Genomic DNA, 20038 nt, shown 5'->3' on the forward strand with positions numbered 1-20038 from the left:
GTGAGTCATTGGTTAGAACTTTGGACTTTGAAGCAAGAAGACCTTGGTTCAAATCCAGCTTTAGCCACAGACTAGCTATGTGACTCTGGGTAAGTCACTTCAGCATTATCTTCTTTGGTGCCCTCAACTTGATCCTCCAGTGTTGTGATCAAATGAGATAATATTTGTAATGCACTTAACACAGTGCCTGTACAGTAGTTGTTTAATGTTTGTCCTTCATTTTCTTTTTTTTGCAAGGCAGTGGGGGTTAAGTGACTTGCCCAAGGTCACACAGCTAGGTAATTATTAAGTGTCTGAGGCTGGATTTGAACTCAGGTACTCCTGACTCTAGGGCTGGTGCTCTATCCACTGTGCCACCTAGCTTCCCCTGTCTTTCATTTTCTTTTTTTTTTAAATTTAATATTTATTCTCATTTTGTACAAATAATGTTTTTACATTAATAAAATATTCTTGTTTAAGAGTAAATGAAATACCCCTCCCCCCATAAATATAGACTCACTTGAGTGATAAAGTAAAGGGGAGAGAAAAAAATTAAAATAAAAAATAATAGTAATAATTGTAGGTATGGCCAGGTGGCGCAATGGATGGAGCACCAGCCCTGGAGCCACAAGCACCTAAGCCCATATCTGGCCCCATACACCCAACAATCACTCAGCTGTATGACATGCAAGCCACCCCAACTCCACTGCCCTGCAAAAACCAAAAAAAGAAAAAAAAGACCCAAAATAAAATAATAGAGTAATAATAGTAGGGGTGGCTGGGTGGCAGACAGAGCATTTGGCCCTTGAGCCAGGAGCACCCGGGTCCAAATCCGGCCTCAGACACCCAATGATCACCCTGCTATGCGGCCCCAGGCAGGCCACCCAGCTCTATTTGCCCTGCACCCCCCCCAAAAAAAAAATAATAATAATAATAAATGTGCTTGAGTCTTTGTTCCAACACCAACAACCCTGTCACAGGTGGATCTCATTCTTTATGATAAGTCCATCACAAAAGTTCCTTCCATATTTTTCCACTGTTGCCATTGCTGATCGCAACTCCCTCCTTTCTTATTTCTCCACTACCATGTACTATATTTTCTCTCTCCTTTCACTCTGACTCTGCTGTAGGGTAGCTGAGTGGTGCAGCAGACAGATCCCTGGCCCTGGGGCCAAGAGGCCCTGAGCCCCCATACCACCCCTTAGGCCCAGAATCTACCCAGCCCTGTGGTCCTGGGCAGGCCATCCAATCCCAGCCCCTTGCAAGAAGTAAAAAAGAAAATGTGTTATATCTGACCACTCTTCCCCCATGGTCCATCCTCTCCTCCATGACTCACATCCCCCCCTTTCCCCCTGTCCCCCCCTTCTTACTCCAGATGCCTATACCCCATTGAGTATATATGCTGTTTCCTCTCCTAGCCACCTCTGATGAGAGCAAAGGTTCCCTCATTCCCCCTTGCCTCCCTCTTCCATATCATTGCAATAGCTCATTGTAATAAAAAAATCTTATTATGTGAAATGTCTTGGCCTATTCCCCTCTCCTTTTTCTTTCTCCCATTACATTATCCTTTTTTTTCTATTGACTCCATTTTTACACCATATTTTATCTTCAAATTCAGTTTCCTTTTGTGCTTCATCTATAAAAGCTCCCTCTACCTGCTCTATTAACTGAGAAGGTTCATATGAATATTATCAGTATCATTTTTCTATACATGCAGTTCATCCTCATTAAGTCCCTCATATTTCCCCCCTCTCCTCCAATCTCCATGCTTCACCTGAGTCCTGTATCTGAAGATCTAACCTTCTGTTCAGCTCTGGCCATTCCAAAAGGAACATTTGAAATTCCCCTGGTTCATTGAAAGTCCATCTTTTTCCCTGGAAGAGGACATTCAGCCTTGCTGGGTAGTTCATTCTTGGCTGCATTCTAAGCTCTTTTGCCTTCCGGTATATTATATTCCAAGCCCTACAAGCTTCCAATGTAGTTGCTGTTAAGTGATCCTGACTGCAGCTCCACGATATTTGAACTGTGTCCTTCTGGCTGCTTGTAATATTTTCTCTTTGACTTGAGAGTTCTGGAACTTGGCTATAATATTCCTAGGGGTTGGTTTGTTGGGATCTCTTTCTCGGGGGGGATCGGTGGATTCTCTCCATTTCTATTTTGCCCTCTGCTTCTAGAATATCAGGGCAATTTTCCTGTAGTAATTCTTTGAATATGATGTCAAGGCTCTTTTCCTGATCATGACTTTCAGGTATTCCAATAATTTTTAAATTATCTTTCCTAAGTCTGTTTTCTATATCAGTTGTTTTTTCAATGAGATATTTCACATTTTCTTCTAATTTTTCATTTTTTTGGTTGTGAAGTATTGAATTCTGATTTTTGGTAAATTCATCAATCTCCCTGAATTCTATTCTTTGTCTGAAGGATTTGTTCTCCTCAGAGAGTTTTCTTATCTCTTTTTTCCATCTGGCCAATTTTGCTTTTTAAAGCATTCTTCTCCTCAATAACTTTTTGAACTGTTTTATCCATTTAACCTAAGCTGGTTTTTAGCATGTTATTTTCTTCAACATTTTTTTTGATTTCTTTGACTAGGCTGCTGACTTCATTTTCATGTTTTTCCTGCATCTCTCTCATTTCTTTTCCCAGTTTTTCTTCTAACTCCCTCATTTGATTTTCAATGTCTTTTTTGAGCTGGGTCATAGCCTGAGCCCAATTTCTGTTTTTCTTGGAGTCTTTAGATGCAGGAGCTTGTGTTTCCTCATCTTCAGACTGAGTGTTTTGATCCTTCTTGGGCTCATTTGCAAAATATTTCTCAATGGTGTTCCTCTTTTTCCTCTGCTTGCTCATTTTCCCAGCCTGGGCCTGGTTTGGGGGTGCTTCCTGAGCTTTTGGGACACTCCCACAAGGATCTCAGTGTGTGAGGCTCTGTCCTCCCTCCTGGTCTGTGAATGACCATAAGCGCCCCCCCTCTGCCACGGGGCTTTGGTGGGGGGGGGGCTGCTGTTCTATGGGGGGGGGGGCCTAGACTGCAATCAGGATCTGAATGTGGTCAGAGACCCAGAGTCCTGTTCTACGGGCAGAGGACCAAGCTCTGCAGTCTCTCTCTCTCTTCACTCCCCTCCCTAGGTTCAATGGGCTCATGCCCTGGGGGCTCCTGCTTCTGTTCCTGGATCTGGGCTGCGGAAAGACTGAGTTACTGAGTTGAGTTGCTCACTGTGTGCCCTGAGGGCTGGGCTTCACACGCTCGCTCTGGCAAAGGGACGCTCCCCGCCCCCTTCCACCAGTTTGTGCCCGGTGCTCCCCGGGGCGTAGCTCAGGAAACTCCCCCACTGCTGTGAGCTGAGGCTCCCAGTGCCCTGGGGCTGCCTCCGGGAAGCCGAAGTTCTTTCACTCTGGCGGGCCACCCCTCTGGCGGGCTGCCCCTCCAACTCCAGGGAGCAGAACCTTTCTGCTCTTTTCCAGGTTACCTTGAGTAGGAGAACTGCCTCCCTGGGTCCCTCTGTGGGTTCTGTCTCTCGAAAATTTAGTTCAAAGCTTATGAGTTTTATGAGAGAGCGCCTAAGACATGATCCTTTCTTGTCACCCTGCCCTTCATTTTCAAAGAAGACCCTGACGTCAGGGAGGTGATGCCTTGAGGGTGCTGTGCTAAGTCACCAGTCTCTCTTTCTTTCCAAATCTATCTGGGTACAGTGGCCAGATATGAAACAGGATGACTTGATGGGCAGTTAGATAGTGCAGTGGATAAAGCACTGGCCTTGGAGTCAGGTAGACAGGAGTTTGAATCCAGCCTCAGACATTTACTAGCTATGTGATCTTGGCTAAGTCAATTAACCTTGATTGCCTCACATCCAGAGCCATCTCTAGTCCTCCTGATTCCTATCTGGCCACTGGACCCAGATGTCTCTGGAGAAGAAGGTGAGACTGACTTAGCACAGCACCCCTCACTGAAATCCAATTCATGTGCTTATCATGACATCACCTCCCTGATGTCATGGTCTTCTTTGAGAATAAAGGACAACCATTAGGTGCTTAATAATGCATAACACTTTCATTCCTTCCCCCACAAAAAATTAGACTCTCAGAAATTAGATTCTCATCTCATTGAAAAAAAAAATCTCCATTCTTCTGAGCATCACTACTTAAACCCTTACAATTATGCTTTACTTTGCATCTAGTACATGCTTAATAAACATATTCTTATACATTTGGTCATTTCTTAATGAAGGACTAGTGACTAGTCTTTGTTCTTGTCTAACGTCCATCCATTGACACTGTGTGAATGTATGTTTATTTTGTCTGTGCATATGTGTGTGTGCGTGTGTGTGTACATGTGAGAGAGACACACACAGACTATGTCCACATCTGGCTCCCACTCCAGGAACAAAAACTACCTTGCAGAGGGTCAGGATGACCTGCCAAGGCAGAACAAATAAACTTGGGGGGCGGGAATAGTTCTGTTTTCACTTCAAGGCGACCTTCGGGAATGACGCACTCTTGGTGAGAGCAGCAGTTGCCAACTTGGGTACTGGGCACTTTCTGACAATACTTTATAGCTGGAAAGTAAGTTTCTGGAAGGCAGTAACTCTTACTTTGGGATTTTTATATCCCATGCCTGCCCAGGGTCTGACACAGAATTAGAGGCTTACTAAGTACTTGATGAACTGGATAATTATATTATTTTCTTTAGGACTTCAAATGGTTTCCTGAGGTGGGGTTACCAGCTGAGCCCCTTTGAAGCAGTTAAGCAGTTGACCAAGGATCTTATCAGGTCCTGAGCTCAGTTGGGGAAACAAAGGCAAAATTTAAATAGTGGGGTAGGTACCTCAGATAAGTTCTATTTTTCATGAGATATTATGACTGCGCCTCACCCTGCCGTCAATTGTATCTATTTAATAAAATCTAAAATTACAAAGTTTTTAAGTGTACTTGTTTTCTGCCTTAGAAACTCTCTGAGGGTAAGACCTATTTTAATTTTATAAATATTATTGATTAATTTCTTGCTTTTAGATATAAATGACAAGGTGAGCTATGATTTCATTTACATAGGGAATGCCTGGTGTAGAAATTCCTTTAACCAATGTAGACCAAAACTTGTCATTGATAAATTTTACTGCTTCTTTTAAGACACATAAAAGTTAGGTGACTTTCCCAAGGTCACATAGTTACTAAATGTTCCTTCCTCCCTTCCCTCCTTCCCTCCCTCCCTTTCTTCTTCACTCCTTCACTCTCTCTCACAATTCAAAGGAGCCAGCAAAGCATTTGATATTAATTTTTTTTTTTTTAGGTTTTTGCAAGGCAAACAGGGTCAAGTGGCTTTCCCAAGGCCACACAGGTAATTATTAAGTGTCTGAGACTGGATTTGAACCCAGTTACTCCTGACTCCGGAGCCGGTGCTTTATCCACTGCACCACCTAGCCGCCCCAGCAGAGCATTTGAGATACTCATCCTTCACTCTTGCCATCTGACCAGCCCACTTCTTCCTATCCTACAATTTCTCATTCACATTCTTTATTTCTATTCTTCCATAATGCTGTAATGAACAGTGCTTTATTCTTTACAAGAATTATGAGAAATCCCCAATTAAAAAGGTAAGGGGCAAGACCCCTAATCAAATAATTCAAACCTAAGGATCTCCCAAGAGGGTCAAGGGGTCAGAGGAGTCTGGGGTGAAGGAATAAATGGTGGTTTGGGTGTTATGGCATATTGTAGCTCAGAGGCATGCATCTCAGAGTGAAGAGAGCTATCCAGTCCTGGAGGAGAGAATAAGGGCTTTTGTTTAGAATAGGAAACCATCTAGACAACATTTCTAGATGTTGGCATTAGGGGTTAAAGAAGACTTCTTGGCATCTACAACTTTTTTTCATAGCTTCATGCTTTCTGGTCACATTTGGAATTTTGGATGTATCTGAGCTGAATTCATCCCAATGTCATTGCTGAGTGTCAATCCAAGGGGAAAACTGGATCATCACGGGGTGGTGGTAGCCTGGTACAGCCTGCACCCCCTTTCTCAATAGCCCTTGGTGTGATACTAATTTTAGGTTCTTCAGAAGCAACTTTCATGTCTTATTACCAAATATCAATAAAGATGAAATAATATTACAAATTATGCATAATGCACAAATTATATATGTAATAATAATATGTATACATAAATGTGCATGTGATATGAGATATGGATGTATATGCACACACATATTTCTATACATCCACATGTGTGTGCACGCATGCATGCATGTGGAAACAAGACACCAAGACATATAGGAATATACTATATAGAAATAGATGTATATGGCATTCACACACATATGTATTACATAGTGTATATATACACATCACACACAAATACATGCACACAGAGCAGATATGCACACATGTGTGTTACATACACATCAGCCACCCTCTTCTGGAAGTTTTCCCATTTAGCTGGTCAAGATCCCTTCTAAAATACATGATACATGTCAACAACATGCATGTCAACAACAGTAAATACACTGAGATACATTGTCATGTGCATATACATGTATTTTACATTTATGCATTATATATGTGCGCATTTATAAATTCGTGGTTACTTAGGAGCAAATTATCATAATAGGATCATAGATTTAGAGCTGCTTAGTGTCAGAGGCAAAATTCAGGTTTTCGTGATTCCAGGTTTAGTCTTCATTGGATCCTCTCTGCAATTCTAGGAAGTAGGTGCTATGATTATTCCCCTTTTTTACAGATGAGAAAATTGAAGCAAACAAAAGTGAAATGACTTGCCAAAGATCACAAAGCTAATAAGAGTCTGAGGCTGAATTTTACTTCAGTTTGTTTGACTCTAGACCCAGCACTTTGGCCACTGTAAATGGGTCAGTCTGGATCCAAAACAACTTCAACACTCTAGGAAAAATGGGAAGAAAGCAATAATATGACATTTAAATAGTAATAAATGTAAAGTTCTCTATTTGGGTTCAAAAAGTCAAGCTCTCAAGCACAGGAGAGGGGAAGCCACAGTTTTTGGTACAAAACCCTTGGGGTGAATAGGATCATCAAGAATCAATGGAAGAATATGGCAGACTTTGTTGATGTAGTTGGTAGGTGTATTAAGAGAGATATAGAATCAGGAGAAAGGAGGCAAGGTCCCCTTTAGAATGTTGCCTTTGGTTCTGGGTTGTAAATTTTTGTTTTATTATTATTTCTTTTTAGGTTTTTGCAAGGCAAATGGAGTTAAGTGGGTTGCCCAAGGCCACACAGCTAGATAATTATGAAGTGTCTGAGGCTGGATTTGAATCCGGGTCCTCCTGACTCCAGGGACGGTGTTCTATCCACTGTACCACCTAGCAGCCCTAAGGTTGTAAATTTTTGGAAGGGATCTTGACCAGCTAAGCTGAAAACTTCCAGAAAAGGGAGATTGATATGCTTAGAGTGATGATGGTTATCTTTCATTTTCGAAGAAGACTATGCTATCAGGGCAGAGATGCCATGTCAAGTCAGTGAATTGGATTTGAGAGAGGGGGCTGCTGTGCAGAGCTACCAGCCTCACTTTTTCCTCTGGAGCCATCTGGGTCCAGTGGACAGAGATGGGTCAGGATGACTGGAGATGGTCCTGGAAGTGAGGCAATCAGAGTTAAGTGGCTTGCCCAAGGTCGCACAGCTTGGAAACAGGGATATGCTGGAACCAGTCCATGAGTTGATTGTTAAATTTTCAGTGTGAACATTCTCATCTGGAAATCTCTTCAAATATATATTAGAACTTGGTTTATTGTGAAAGTGATGAGAAAATGCTAATAATGAAAATTAAATTTAAGAGACTGCCTTGAATAATCCCCTCTCCCTCCCATCTTTCACCCCAGGACTCCTTGTCAGAAAACCTTGCCCTGTGACAACTGACTGAAGGAACAGAGAATGTTTTATTTGGAAAGGAGAAAACTTAAAGAGGTAAGGCATAATAGCAATCTTCAAGGTTTTTTAAAAGTTGTCATATCAATTTGGCCTTTGATGTTAGAATCAGGAACAATGGCCCGAAGTCTCCAGTGGATAAGCATTTATTAAGCACCTACTACTCTAGCTTATTTTACAGATGAGAAAGCTGAAGCAAACAGGGTTAAGTGAAGACTCATTTTCCCCAAGGTCAAATCTGGCCTCAGACAATTTTTAGTTGTGTGTCCCTGGAAAAAATCACTTAACCTTATGTGCCCCAGTTTCCTCATCTGTAAAAGGATGTTTGTCCTTCATTCTCAAAGATGATCATGATATGAGAAAGGTGATGCCATGACAAGCACATGAAGTGGATTTGAGTGAGGGGGATGCTGTGCTGTCACCAGTCTCACTTTCTCCTTCAGAGTCATCTGGGTCCAGGGGCCTGAAATGAATCAGGACAACTGGAGATGGTCCTGGATACAAGGCAATCAAGGTCAAGTGACTTGTTCAAGGTTACACAGTTAGTAAGTGGCAAAGTGTCATCCAGCAAGTGCTGGATGAGAACTCTCACCCTCCTGATTCCAAGGCCAGTGCTTTATCCACTGTACCTACCAATCTGTCCTCTGTAAAAGGAGAAGGAGAAGGAAATGACAAACCACTCCAGTATCTCTGCCAAGAAAACCCTAATTGATGTGAGGAAGAGTTGGATATGACTGAAAAGTGACTGAGCAAAACAATGTATTAGGCACTATGCTTAAGAGCTAGCAATACAAAGGCAAAAGATAATCCCTGCCCTTGAGGATCTCATAGTCTAATGGGAGTAGAGGTGACTATATACAAACAAATATATACAAAGAGGAAAATTCAAGCTTGATATTGGGTTGATTTTTTAGCTTGATATCAGTACAAACTTTCTAATGAGCAAAACTGTCCAAAAGTGGAGTGAGTTACCTTGGGAAGAAGTAGGTTCCTTTTTGCTATAGGTCTTCAGGAAAAGCTGCATGGCTCTTTGCTGAGGATATTATAGAGTTGGTCAACAAAACATTTAGTATGTGGTACTAAGCTCTCAAAAAAACAAGGAAAAAGGGGGAAACAGTCCTGGTTGTCATGGAGTTTGTGTGTGTATGTGGGTGTGTATATTAAGATGTGTATGGAGGGGTGGAGAGAGAAGATGGCAGAAAGATGATGGAGAAGGGAAGAGATGATGATGAGAAGTTCAATGAGAAAGGAAGAGATGGTGGCTTGGACATCCACCTCAAATAGAGGTTATGAGAGAGAAGGATTGCAGGGAAGGTTGGCACTTTTTAGAGACGAATTCCAAGACTGAAGAGATCTTTCTGAATGAAGAGTGGGGCCTGCTGAAGAAGTCTGGAGAAGCACAGCTTGGTGGGAAATCAAGATGATTGTTTTGGGGATACTGACTCAAGTAGGGGTTGGGTGAGAGGACATTTAAGGTCCTTTCCAATTCTGAAGCAGTGGAATGAGTGTGAAATCTGGAGGTAGCAACTCATTTCCAACTTGCTACATGTCTGACTTTGGTTAAGTCACTTCTCTGCACTGAAGATTCCTCTATTTTGAAATGGGAGGTGGGAGAGACTGAGACCTTTTTTTACCCTTAGGCCAAATTTGGTAGATCGTAGGATCAGATATTTAGAGAGATTTAGAGATTTAGGCTCATAGAACATTGTCATTTTATAGATGAAGAAGCTGAAGCCCAGGGAAATTACAAGATTGCTCATGATCATACAGGTTAAACTTGAACTCAGGTCCTACATAATCTAGCCCTCTCCCCACAGTTCAATATTGCCTCAAGGAATAGAATATTAGGCTCTAAACCTTATTGGTTTTTAACCCTAGGCCCTTTATTTTTTTTATTTATTTTAAAATTTTATTTATTTAAGGCAATGGGGTTAAGTGACTTGCCCAAGGTCACACAGCTAGGTAATTACTGTCTGGGGTTGGATTTGAATTCAGGTCCTCCTGACTCCAGGGCTGGTACTCTATCTGCTGTACAACCTAGCTGCCCTCCAAGGCCTAAAAGAAATCAACTTCCAGGCCCCCAAATCTTCTCATAAAATGAGAATTTAATAATGAAAATCCTCAAAAATCTTGTAAACATAGTAAGAATTTTAATAGTCTGAGGTCAAGTTGACAGAATGTCTTGTTACTCCTTGGCTAATAACTCAACACAAGAGAAACATGGAGAGGGCTAGAAAAATGTTGGCCCATTGGTCAAATGTTTTTTTATGGGTGGAGTGATACTTGGAAAGGCTTGCAAAGAGTCTGGCAGTCTCGTGTCCTAACACTTGATACCATTGGCGAGACATATTCTGCTGGGGGTGGGTGGGGCTTGTTTTCTTCTTCCTCCAGTGGCTGGCTAGGCTTTTGGGCACCCAGTGAAAGACAAACACTGGGCTTGCCTAGCCCAACAATTCTTTTAGTTCAGTCATCATTAAATGGGAAGAACTGAATGATCACTGGAGTCTTAGGGAAGGAAGGACATACCAAAGTCGTGACTATACTCAAAACAACAAGTCAGAGTAAATCTGTGATCCTATGACTTTATGAGAAACTGGAGAATGAGAGAGTTGATCCTCACTCCCACCTTTGCACATACATGAATACCAGTTGTATCTGGCAAATGGTGAATAGTTGGGATGGAAACTAAAGGAGTTGCTTAATTATCCAGACCCCACCATGATAACATGCTATATATATATTGCATATTATTAATTAAGAGATTTTAATGGCCAAATATGATGATCTTTTCTTCAACTTTCTTACGTCTCTTCAAGTTTTATTCTATCAATAACCTTGATCTCCAGAATTTGGGGGAAATTGCTCTAGCCTATTTCTTTTGCTGCCTGTCTGACCTCTCCTTCTCAGTCTCTTTGGATGATGGGGGAATATCACCATCCCTAGTTGCATGTTGAGGTTCCCAAGGCTCTGTTTCGAGTCCTTTTCCTTCTTGCTCTGCACTCTCTCTAGATGATTTCATTACTTTTCATTGGTTTAAATATTGCTTTTACTCAGGTAGTTCCCAGATCTATATATCCTAGAAGGAAGCATTTATTAAGCTACAAGTGTGAAAATATGCTGAGTGCTTTACAGATAAAACATTTGATACTCAAGTCAACCCTGGAACGTAGGTGTTGTTGTTACTCCCATTTTACAGGTGAGAAAACTGAGGCAGACAAAGGTGAAATGACTTGTCCAGGGTCACTCAGCTGGTAAATGTCTGAGGCTGGATTTGAACTTAAGCTTTTCTGACTCCACGCCCAGTACTCTTTCCACTGCACCACCTGATGGACTTATTTCTCTTTCCCATCTTTTCTTCAAACCCAGCCCTCTTCCAAACTTTCCTATTTCTTACAAAGAAAAAATCTCATTCTTCCAGTTTTCAGAGTTTATAACCTTGTATTATTTCCAGTTTTCAATTCTCTGCTTCCCTCTGCTCCCTCCTGAGCTCATCTAGAAGACAAGAAATACAAAACCCCTTCTATACATTAGCTATGCTGCAACTAAAAGAACAAGAAAAATAAAACACTTGACTTTTCTTCATGATCTTTATTTACTCATCTTTATCCTATATATCCAATCAGTTCCCAAATATTTTCTTTTTCTATCTCCACAACATTTTTCATATCTGACTTTTTTCTCTATTCACAGAGATATCAATTTAGATGAGGTCTGCACAGACCTGCTAATTGGTCTCCCTGCCTCAAGTCTCTCCCCACTTCGGTTCTCCTTTTACATACAGCTGCCAAACAAATTTTTTAAGTGCAGATCTGACCAAGCTACTTTCCTCCCCAACAAACTCCAATGATTCACTGTTGCCTGAATCAGATATAAATTCTTCTGTGGCTTTTAAAGCTATTTGCAACATAGTCCTTACTTATCTTTACAACCTCCCTTCTGTCCTTTACGGTCAAGTCAAATTGGCCTTCTCTCTGTTCTTCATACACAATATTCCACCTCTCATCTCTCCACCTTTGTCTTAGTTCTGACTATCCCCATGCTTTCAATACTTGGCTCAAGCACCATCTTCTATAAGGTAGAATCTACAGGAAACCTCTCCTGATCCTCCCTAATTCCTAGAGGCCTTCTGCTCCTGAGCTGCCTTGTATTAATTATCTTTATACTTAGTCTGTGATGTCTATGTGTATTTCCCTGTTAGACTATAAGCTGCATTGGAGTCTATCTTATTCTTTGCAGTTGTATCCCTAGGCTCCAGGGCATAATAGACACTTAAATACTTTCTATTGATCGGTTCTGAAATGATATTTAATCTTCTGGTACTGTAAACATCGGCATACTTGATTGACCTTTTCCACTTTCATTCATGTTTATCATTATCTCTATAACAGAGAGTGAGATGGAAATAGAGAATGATGGAGGCAGGAAGTGGGGTTTTTACAATAGTAGGGATAGTGATACAGGGAGAGTATGGTTATATAAGGGAGAAGGGAGGGAGGGGGAGAGAGAGAGAGAGAGAGAGAGAGAGAGAGAGAGAGAGAGAGGAAAAAGAGGAGAGAGGAGAGAGAGGGAGGGACAAAGAGAGAGGATAGGAGAGAGGATTGAGTGAGAGAGAGAGAGAGTAGAAGAGAGAGGAAGGAGTGTAGAACAGATAGATGGAGAGATAGAGGCTGAAGAAAGGAGAGTGAGGAGAGAGGGAGAGAGAGGAAAAAGAGGAGAGAGAAAGAGGGAGATAGAGGGACAAAGAGAGAGGTAGAAGAGAGAGAGAGGAGAGAGTGAGAAAGAAAGAGGGGGGAGAGAGGAGAGATAACAGAGAGAGGGGGACAGAGAGAGAGAGAGAACAGAACAGAGACAGATGGAGAGATAGAGGTGAAAGAAGGGAGAGAGAGGAGAGGAGAGAGAGCAGAGCAGAGAGAGGGAGAGAGAGAGGAAAAGAGAGAGAAAGAGGGAGAGAGAGAGAGGAGAGGAGAGAAAGCAGAGAGTCAGAGAGAGAAGGAGAAAAGGGGGAGAGAGAGCAGCGAGAGAGAGAGAGAGAGAGAGAGAGAGAGAGAGAGAGAGAAACATAAACATTTTTTTTAAATGAACTGGTCTTGCCAAAAGTCTAGTGAGTCAGAAATTTAGGCCCTAATGCAAAACATTCATCTCTTTGTAGAAGAGATGGATTTAAATTTTAATATTAGCAATTGCTCTAAAAAGCAAAGAATTTTGTCAAGTCTCACTTTCTTTTTTTTTTTTTGTGGGTTTTTTTTTTGCAAGGCAATGGGGTTAAGTGGCTTGCCCAAGGCCACACAGCTAGGTAATTATTAAGTGTCTGAGACCGGATTTGAACCCAGGTCCTCCTGACTCCAGGGCCCGTGCTCTATCTACTGCACCACCTAGCTGCCCCTAAGTCTCATTTTCTTTGCTTGTTGACATGTCAGACCTTTTGGAAAAGCAGCAAGGCCTGGGGTTGATCAGACTGTGAGTCTGATTGGTTTGTCTTTTCCATCCAACAGGAGCTGGGCTGGGGTTTTCTTTAGCTGTTCCTAAGTTCAGAAGTGTTTCCTTAGCTGATGACGAGACAATGCCCCATTCTCTTACCCTGGGTTGCTTAGACCAATAAGAACATTACTAGCTGGACCCCAGAGGGTAAAACTAGGCAAAGATCGATGTATATGTGTGTGGGAAGGAGTTAAAATGACAATTTTTTTGTCTTGTCAACTAAACATTGAGCTTCTTGAGGATAGTATTCCTATCTTCTACCCCTCTTAGATTTTACCTACTTTCCTCCCCTCCCTCCAACCCCCCCAGTCCAGTGACCCATTGTACCTTGCCACTGACTACTACTCTCCAGACAGGAAGGGAACCGAAGAGGGAAGGTCAAGAGCTGTTCCATGGGCTATTTACAGGCATCAGCAATTAACTAAACAATCAACCAACCAATAATCAGTTATTAAGGCTTCCCATGTACTTGACACTGGACTAAGCATTGGGATACAAAGAAAGGCTCTCCCTTTTCTCTCCCTGGAGATAGAGCCAAGATGACAGAAGAGCAGGAAGAGGTATAGCTGAGCTATCCAAAACAACTCCTTTACCAAGATCTCTAGAAAATACATTAGATCTAGTCTTGATATGGAACTTCACTAAAAAGTTACAGTGAATCCTATTTTCAGTCCAGGTAAATAGAAGGTGACAGAGACATCCGTAGACACTGGGGATGGGGTCTGCCCAAGAAATGAGGCTTTGCAACAGGACGAGAGGAGCTCCCAGACCCATACAGTTTAGGCTCTCAGATTTGTTACCTATGTGGCTTTCTGCAAGTTATCTCATCTCATTGGGACTCAGTTTTCCCATCTGAGAAATGAGGGAGGAAGGAGCAGAAATAACTAAGGACTCTTTTAGCTGTGAAATTCTGTGTTCTGTGTTCTAAAAACCAATTAAAGTCTCTATTCTATGACTCCTCCTTGCTCTGACAATCTATGTTCTAAGGACCTTCTCAGCTCTGACCCTCCCTATTCTAAGGATCTTCTCTCTGCTCTAACAATTTATTTTCTATGGACCTTACTAGCTCTGACCTTCCCTGTTCTAAGGGCCTTCCAGCTTTGACCTTTTTTAAAAGGATCTTCCCAGCTCTGACAGTCTATGTTGCATGGACCTTACTAACTCTGACCTTGTTCTAAGGGCCTTCCCAGCTCTGACAATCTATATTCTAAAGGCTCCATTAGATTGTGAGCTCTTTGAGAGAAGGCTGCCTTTGTCTTTCTTTGGGTCCCAAAGGTGCTTGGCATCCTGGAGGCACTTCTTTACTTAATCCTTATCTGATTAATTCTGACTTTCTTTGAGGTAAGGGCCTTCTGGTTTTGCTATTCTATGTTCTAAGGTCTGTGCCAGCTCTGACAATCTGTGACTCATCAGCAACTACTGACTTTTAATGCTCTCCTGTCACATTTGCAGAAGCTCAGCATCAGCAGTGTCCGTAATCCAATTGCCTCAAGAAAATTGGACACAGGGGTGAGTTTGAAATTGCGGATGAATGTCAGCTGGTGGATCCCTGAGGCTGGTTGGTGACCTACATGCTATGGAGAAAGGGAGTGGGGGGTGGTGGGGGTGGCGTGGAGACTCTACAACAAACAACCTATAAAAATCTCCTTGAAGTGACATAGACCTTGAAGAATTGAGCCAGGAGGAGAATTATATATGGTGTTCCCAAAACCTGAGTTTTAATCTTTAATAGCTTTTGGAACATCTTGTATAGTTATGCTGGTTCTAGCAGGACAATCTTAGCCATAGGATGCTGGACAGGGTCATAGAACAGGGGATGTCAGGGTTTGGGGTGTCCTTATAACCGGGAATGTCAGAGTTGGGAGGGGGTCTTAGAACGGGGATGTCATAGCTGGGAGAGTTATGACATTTAGTCATTCCACAGTAGGAGCAAAGGGGGTAGATATTAAGATTTTAGATCCTAATTATTAGGGGGGACCTTGGAGGTTCCCCTTAATTATTACAGATTAATTATTAGGAACTTTGGAGGTCAGTTAGTCCAACCCCCTCCTTTTCCAGATGGAGAAACTGAGGCCCTAAGAAGAGCACTGACTTGCCCAAAGGAAGAATCTCACATTCAAACCCATGTCTTCTGACTCTTTAGCCCCTGACCACTCTTTCTTCTCAAACTTGGTACTATAGGAAAGGTAACAAGTCAAGGTGATAGGGAGGTTAAATGTACAGATGAGTGTTTATGTAGATAGGCCATAGCCCAGGCTGCATAAGCTTCAAAAAATTCTTTTTGATATTCAAAATTGAAACATTTGATATTTTGTTTACTATCCTGTAAGGCACATCTATTTGAGCTTTTCTTTTAAATTTTAAGTTATTGGATATAATTTTGAGTTACAATATGGATGCTTTAGGATTTGGTCTTGTTATTTATTTTAAATTCTGAGGTCTTGATTGAAATCTTTCATTGTATTATGATTTCCTTTTAGGTGTGTTGTGCTGAGAGAAACTTGTTCGATAAATCTTCCTTTCAAAAAGTGGGAAAAATTTGATTACTGTATTTTAATAGAATTGATTTCCTTTGTAATCCTATATATTTTATGCTTTTAGTAACATTCTGAAAAAGAGTTTCAATGCCAAAGGGGGACAGGGAATTGAAAGGATGTAGAGCTCTTGGTATAGTCACTCACTAAATATTCTGAATATATTTTGTAAGTTTCTACCTATAAATTATTTACATATTAACTCTGCTATTAGATTGTAAAGTCCTCCAGATTGAGAATCATTATTGCTTTTTTTCTTTTTGCATTTCTAGGGTTTAGTAAAGTAGTTGGTATGAAGTACTAAGTTAATGAAGGCCTGATGACTGATTGATTTTAACTACTGTACTAGAACTGGCAACAGAACCACTCTCCTGGGTCCTATTAAGAATCCCAGGTTAATCCTCCGAAGAGTCGGCACTTCTTGGGACAATTATAGAGATCAAAGTTGAAGAGAATCACCAGGAACAAGGCTGCCTCTAAGGAAACTCCAACTGAGTTATATCTCTAACAGAAATAAAGTCCTAAAAGACACAAGGAGCATGATGATTCATGTTCCACATGGGAGAGAGTAGGAGAACAAAATCCACTGGTGTTCTGAAGACCCAAGTCACTAGTGCTTTTGACCACGGGGGTGGGATGGATGATCTCATCAGTAGCAGCATTTCTTCTGGAAGTCCACAAAGAAAGTGGGGAACTCTGTTGAGTGACTGATACAGACCACTTGAGTTTGTGGAAGTGCAAACAAGATAATTGTAAAGGGGCTTGCTGTGGGTAGAAGGGGGATGGCAAAGGTCACACTAATTTATGAGGAGGAAGGCAAAGGGTTCCATCTTGGGACCTATTTAGTTAAAGTAAGCAAACATTTATTGAGTATTCATTAGATTTGGACCCAAGTTCAACTTAGGAGAACCTAACTTCATATCTGACCTGGGACACTTGCTGTATGAAGCCAGTTACTTTACCTCTACCTATCTTAGTTTCCTCATCTGAAAAATGGATAGAATCCAATGAAACAATAATCATAAAGCATTTATCACAATGCTGAACACATGTAGTAAATTCATGAACCCTAGGTTAAAAATCTTTGACCTCTCTAGATATGGTTTACATCTAATAACTTTGATTCATTAAGGAATTCTTAGCAGCTGGGTAGGAAGCTTTGCCAGGTAGGAAGCTTTGCCGAGTAGGAAGCTTTGCCAGGTAGGAAGCTTTGCTGGGTAGGAAGGGGAAGTATTTATTGCCTACTATCTTTAAGTCTGGAAGTAGCTAGATGGCACAGTAGATATAGAACTGATTTCAGTCCGGAAATGATAATAGCTACCATTTATGGAAAGCTTTAAAGGTTGCTAAGCATTTTTACACATTATCCCATTTGATTTTCTCAGAACTCTGTGAGATAGATGCTAACATTATCCCCATTTTACAGATGAGGAAACTGAGGTCAAGAGAAGTTAAGTGATTCACCCAGTCACACAGCTAAGTATCCAGGGTAGGATTTGAACTCAGATCTTCTTGATTTCAAGTCCAGTGCTCTACTCACCTACCAGAGCCACCTAGTTGATGCTAGAAAAACTGATTTCTTTTTTAGAAAATTTATTTAGTGTCTAAGGTCAAATTTGAACTCAGGTCCTCCTGACTCCAGGGTCAGTGCTCTATTCACTGTGCCACCCAGCTGCCCTGGAATAACTGATTTCAAAGAGGTCAATTTAGGTTTAAAGTCAGGTAATAACTTCTTTTTTCAGTACTTTATTTGTTTTCCAATTATATATAATATTAGTTTTGACCTATCATTTTTGTAAGGTTTTGAATTTTACAATACCCCCCCACAGAAGGCAATCTGATAAGTCTTTACATTCATGTTATACATCGATTGAAATCAGCAAGTCCATCAAGGTTGATCATCACCCCCATGTTGCTGTTAGGGTGTACAATGTATTTCTTGTTCTGCTCATCTTGCCCAAGAGCAGTTCATGAAAGTCCTTTCAGGCTTCTCTGTAATTCCATCCCTCCTGGTTTCTAATAGAACAATAGTGTTCCATAACATACTGGACCTTCACTAGATTTCCAATTCTTTGCCACCACAAACAGGGTTGCTATGAATATTTTTGTACAAGTGATGTTTTTATCCTTTTTCATCATCTCTTCAGGGTATAGACCCAGTAGTGGTCTTGATGGAACAAAGGATATGCACATTTTTGTTGCCCTTGGGGCAGAATTCCAGAATACTCTCCAGAAATCTTGGATGAGTTCACAGTAACACCAACAATGTATTAGTGTCCCAGATTTCCCGCATTCTTTCCAACATTGAACATTGCCCTTTCTGGTCATATTACAGGCCATAACTTCTTAACCATGAGAGCTGTCCAGGTGTAGTATATACTTATTACATTTGATCTTTACAACAACCCTATGAGGAAGAGGCTGTTATTATTCCCATTTTGTAGCTGAGGAAACTGAAGTGGAAAATAGTTAAGTGACTTGGTCAGGCAGGGTCACATAATATCTGTGGCAGGATTTCCAACTCCAAACTCAATGCTCTATCACATTTATTCATCTTCCTGAGTTCAAAATTCAACCTCAGTTATTTCTAGGTGTGTGATCCTGGGCAAGTCACTTAACCTTAATTGCCTCAGTTTCTTCATTTGCAAAATGAGCTGGAGAAGGAAATGACAAACTACTCCAGTGTCTCTGCAAAGAAAACCCCAAATGGGGTCATGAAGACTCTGAAATGACTGAATAAGAACAGCAACAACCTCTCCTTTCCCCAAGTGAAGGCTCACACAGCACTGACCCAAGAAGTCTTTGTGAATCAGAATTGCTAGGTTGAGGGGAGGATGCTATTAGGGGTTGACAGAAGACAGCCCAGAACGCCCACCTCCTCCCCAAATGCCTTGGCTGCAAACTCCCGGTATGGAAGCATCAACCAATACACCCACTCACCTCCCTGGAGTTCTTGGAGGAGAGGCTCACTCTTGCAGCTGGAGCCCCAGTAATTACAGAGAAATCTCTTCTGTGGGGGTGGGAGTAAGGCACTCCCTTTCTAGCCTAGGATTTATTTGCTTACTCCATGGAATGCCTCTTTCTTCTCCTCCAAGATCTTAGAGTGTAGAAGCTAGAAGTGCTCTAAGAGATCTAGTCTGATCCCATGATTTTCCTCAGGCAACCTAGAGAAGGATGGAGATTTATGCAAGGTCCTACAGCTAGTAAGTAGCAGCATCTTACTTGGAATTAGGGCCTTTGCTCCAAATTCAGTATTAAATCTTTGAATATTTGAATTTAACAAACATTTATTTTCTCTTTCACTCCCTCCCCTATAAAAAAAAAGAAAAATAAAAACCTCATATCAAATATACATACTCCAGCAAAAAAAGATTTCCATCTTGGCCCAATTCAAAAATGTGTCTCATTCTCCATCTTGAGTGGATTGTTTCTCTGTCAAGAGGTTTAAACTTGTGCTTCCTTCCCCTCCTTGAATTCTGGCCCTTTAAAAAAAAGATTCTCATTGATAAATTTTATTTTTTACATCCCTGTGGTTTCATTTGTATTTATCCCTTTTTCTGCTTCCAGGGAAATTTAAAAAGAAAAAGAGAAGAGAAAATAATTTAGCAAAATTGATCAACATCAAAACTCTGATGGAATATGCTCACTGGACCTCAACATCTTTGGAAACATAGTTTTTCTTTGGAATCAAGATTGGTCTTTATGATTTTACAATATTCAGTTTTAAAAATAAATTGAAAATAAAATCAATTTAAAACACCACATTTCTCTCTCCCCCCTTCTAGAGTACATCACATATAACCAAAAGTATTTAAGACAAAAGAAAAAGAGGTAGAAATAAATGGGACATCAAAAGAGACCCAAAGTATGTTTAATATATGGTACTCATTGGGGCGGCTAGGTGGCACAGTGGATAGAGCACCAACCCTGGCGTCAGGAGTACCTGAGTTCATATCTGGCCTCAGACACTTTATAATTACCTAGCTGTGTGGCCTTGGGCAAGCCATTTAAACCCGTTTGCCTTGCAAAAAAAAAAAAATATATATATATATATAGATATAGATATATATGGTACTCATGGACTTTCTACTTCCTTGTAGGTCTGGGTTGGTAATGTCCCTTCATAGCTCTTATTTTGAACTGTGCTTTTTATAATTTTCCATCATTCA

The 20038-nt window shown here is 41.1% G+C and overlaps 1 long non-coding RNA gene across 1 annotated transcript; it reads left to right on the forward strand.

Annotated features, from left to right (window-relative positions):
* Positions 1-7812: 7812 nt before the first annotated feature.
* Positions 7813-19018, forward strand: LOC141497880 (uncharacterized). Its single transcript, XR_012471480.1, has 3 exons — positions 7813-7896; positions 14788-14844; positions 16142-19018. It is a non-coding gene; the product is annotated as an uncharacterized LOC141497880 (long non-coding RNA).
* Positions 19019-20038: the final 1020 nt, after the last annotated feature.

This window comes from Macrotis lagotis, chromosome X (genome assembly GCF_037893015.1).
Source record: "Macrotis lagotis isolate mMagLag1 chromosome X, bilby.v1.9.chrom.fasta, whole genome shotgun sequence".
Lineage (NCBI taxonomy): Eukaryota > Metazoa > Chordata > Mammalia > Peramelemorphia > Peramelidae > Macrotis > Macrotis lagotis.